This window comes from Schistocerca piceifrons, chromosome 3, assembly GCF_021461385.2.
Source record: "Schistocerca piceifrons isolate TAMUIC-IGC-003096 chromosome 3, iqSchPice1.1, whole genome shotgun sequence".
Classification (NCBI taxonomy): domain Eukaryota; kingdom Metazoa; phylum Arthropoda; class Insecta; order Orthoptera; family Acrididae; genus Schistocerca; species Schistocerca piceifrons.
The window spans coordinates 70,200,859-70,204,762 of NC_060140.1; positions in this window are offsets into that span (position 1 = coordinate 70,200,859).

The following is a 3,904-nucleotide window of genomic DNA, read 5'->3' on the forward strand; positions in this document are numbered from 1 at the left end:
AGAAAAGTACTTCACTTTGCTTTCATCTACCTAGTTTCAGCTACTTTTTGAAAACAATTAATTTTTATGGATGTAAGTAAATTAATTAAAATTTATTAACTAACAAAAGTAAATTATATTAAAACTTAAATGGACAACAAAAATGGACAACAATAACAAAATAAATAAACTTAATTAGTCGACAAAGTACATTATTTTAAAAACCACATTGAGATAGTAAGTACATAATTAAAATGTATTAGTTAACAATAGTAAATAATTATTGAATTAGTTAACAAAATTAAATTATATTAAAAATTTCAGTTTTTATTTTTTTATATCTTTCTTAAAACCTTTCAGAAATGTGTATAAATGAGGTTAACATTTTTATAAATTTAAGTTCTTCATTCATTTATATAGAAACAAATATTAATAATTAAAAATTTTCAGTAAGTATTCTATGTTGTGCATCATAAGTAAGATTCTTTTTACCATACACAATTACATAAGCAAGTGTATCATTTGGAATTTTATCATTAAAAGTTTCACAAAGTATTTTAATTGTTTATTGTGTAGTTACCACATACTTTCTACATGTCATATTCACTACATAAATTGGATAATTAATTATAAAACTAAATGGACTAATATCAATATTTGATTTTAGTAAAGTCATTCTTTTAAAATCAAGAAATGCATCATATACTTTAAGAAAATTATTTGGTGGATTAATATTCCACATTTCTTGAGGAAAAACTACATTTCTACCATTTTTAAATATGTATTCTGCAGTTTTACATGATCAAATAATTATGAATCAAATAATTGATTATTTTTACGATTTGTCTGAAATACAACAAATACAAAATAAGGCATATCAAATTCTGTAGAGTTATAGTAATTTGTTATATCTAGTTCAAAACTGTTTTCACCAGATAAACAGTAACTTCTTCTGTTTGAAGTTCATAAAAAGAAATAGGTATTTTGGGATTTTTTAAAATATTTTTACATTGTTCAAATTCATAATTTGGTTCATATTTAACAACAGGTACACGAATTTCCATAGATTCTATAATAATTTTATATTCTTTAGATAATGTATCTTTTATTTCAACTCCAGCATCATTTTCATCAGATCAACATAGAATTACATCTCCAGAAGATGAACTATGTGTAGAAATTATAGTTAACTCTCCTTCAACCATAATTTCTTTATAATCTTCATAATTCAACAAGTAATCATAATGGATAAAGCACTTCATTTCTTTTACTGTTTATTTTTCCTGTATTAATGATGGTGCTTCTAAACATATTTTGTCAGTAACAGATGAAGTTAAATGCAGTAACACTGTTGATGAAATAAAAGGATGTTTAACTCTAGATAAACAATTATTTCCTTTTTTTATTGTTACAAAGTCAAACAATTTAGTTATATAATTATCAATTAACGCTTTCTTTGATTTTTCATCATAAGTTGGATTATCTGTACCATCATTTCCAATAATACGAAAATTCATGTATAACTGTGCATGATTTGGATGTAGCCAACAATCAACAATATTTATTTAAATTCCTGTATCTTTGTTAGGAACATTTAAATTATTTTTAGTTTTTTCATTAACAGAACGTGAGTAAAACTGATAACTTTCAAATTTATTAATGACAGTCTAAATTGTTTTAGTAGTTATTTATTACAGAAAAAATGTAGTAAGATATTTTTAAAATAAATGTTACAATAGCACCATTACAGTTAGTTAAATTATCATTTTCATCAGTTATAGTAACTTCTAAATCTTGAATTCTATTGAAAATAGCAACATTTACAGAATATTTTGGTTCATAAATTTTTGGTCCATCAAATTCTGCATTAGGTTTAAATGAAGCAATAATATTAGTTTCTTTATGAAAATTATTACTATGTTTTACATACACTCCATAAGGAAGATTAAAATTTATATTTATTAATTCAAAAGGAATTATTTTAGGAACATCTTCAGCTACAGCTTTTTCATTAGGTAAAACAACTTCATTATTAAAACCAAGTAAATTTCAAATACTATCTTGTATATCCATACATAATTTTACATCACTTTCAATAACAATTCTATTTACAACTTCATCTGCTTTAATATGTATATTAGGTTTTTTAAATCCATAATTTTTTTTAAAATTTTTAAAACTATTGACCTACAGGAATTTCTATTGTTTCTCCATCACAATAATGTTTATTATTTTTTGTTGTAATATTTGGTGTTAAAAAGTTGAATAAAAAAAACTAATGAAACATTAGTATAATTATCACATAATGGAACAGTTAATCTTTTTCTAAATATACTACATTTATCACTAAGTTGAAAAAGGCGGCTCATTTACTATTGAAAAATTATTAATAAATATAACAACTATTAAATAGTGAAAAATATAAATAATGTAAAAAAATACTAAAATGAAAAATATAAATAAATAAAATATATAAACAAAAAATAAATTATAAACTAAATGAACAAATCAGATTGAGAACCTAAAGTCAGAATTAAAGAAAATAATTTAAATAACAAACATGGTAAGCTTTTACCAAATAATGTAAGATATGCAATAATTGGATCAAGTGGTTGTGGAAAAAAACATTAATAATTGATTATTACATTTTAGCTCCAGGATGGTTAAATGGAATAAAATTAAACATTTGTATATTTATTCAAAAAGTTTAGAACAACCAAAGTATCCAGAATTTATAAAACAATGTAAATGAATTGAACATAAAATTAATAAACAAACTGTTAGTTTTATTGAAAATAATGAAGAAATTATTCTATTAGATGAATGTAAAGAAAATTCAGTTGTTGAATTTTATGATTTTATTATGGAAAAACAACATATCGTTAGAGATTATTTAACTGGTGGCATAAAGGTATAGATTGTTTTTATTTTGCTCAAATGCATTCAAAAATACCAAAACAGTTTGTAAGAGACAATTTAAATTTTTTAAGTATATGTAGGCAAGATGATACAAAATTAAATCATATTTGTCACGAATTTGTTGATGGAGATTAAAATTCTGATAATTTTAAAGAAATGTGTAGAAAATGTTGGAATGATGACTTTGGTTTTTTAACAATAGATATATATAGAAAAATAAATGAAGGATGATTTAGAAATAAAATACAACATTTCTTAACAACATAAACATTAAATAAACATATTAAACAAAAAACATAAACATAAACATTAAATTTAAATGTTTAACATAAACATAAACCTTAAACATAAACATAAACAAAAATGATCAACATAAACATAAATTTTAAATATAAACATTAAACTAAATTAATGTTTTTTCTTCCATAATAAATGTTTGCAAAGTACGATGAAGAAGTTGTTAAAAAAGCTCAACAAAATAGAAAGCTGAAGAATTAAAAGAAAAATTTAAACTTTGGATAAAACAAGCAGGAACAAAATATGGAAAATAACAAAAGGAAGATAAACCTGTTATTGATGCTATTGAAAAAGTAAAACAAGGTATTGAAGGTTTAGGTGATAATGTTTTAAAAGCAATTGAAGAAAATAGGGAAGTTGGAAAACAAATGATTCCATATCGTCTCTTAGAGAAGATTTTGGAGATTTATCACCAATTAAAAGATTAAAAGATTGGTCTGATGATATTCGTGGAAAATATGACCGTAAATTAAGTAAAACAGAAATTAATGATATATTTAATAAATATGAAGAAGAAAATAAAAGTAAAAATATGAATGAAAATGAAAGTAAAAATATAAACGAAACTAAAAAGATAAATGTTAGTGAAAGAATGCCAAAGTATATAAATGAGTGAAGATAAAGTATTTGGTTTAAAACCTGTTGGTATATTTAAATATGCTCATAATTTACCTCTAGAATTTAATGGTCATATGATGACTGGTGATAA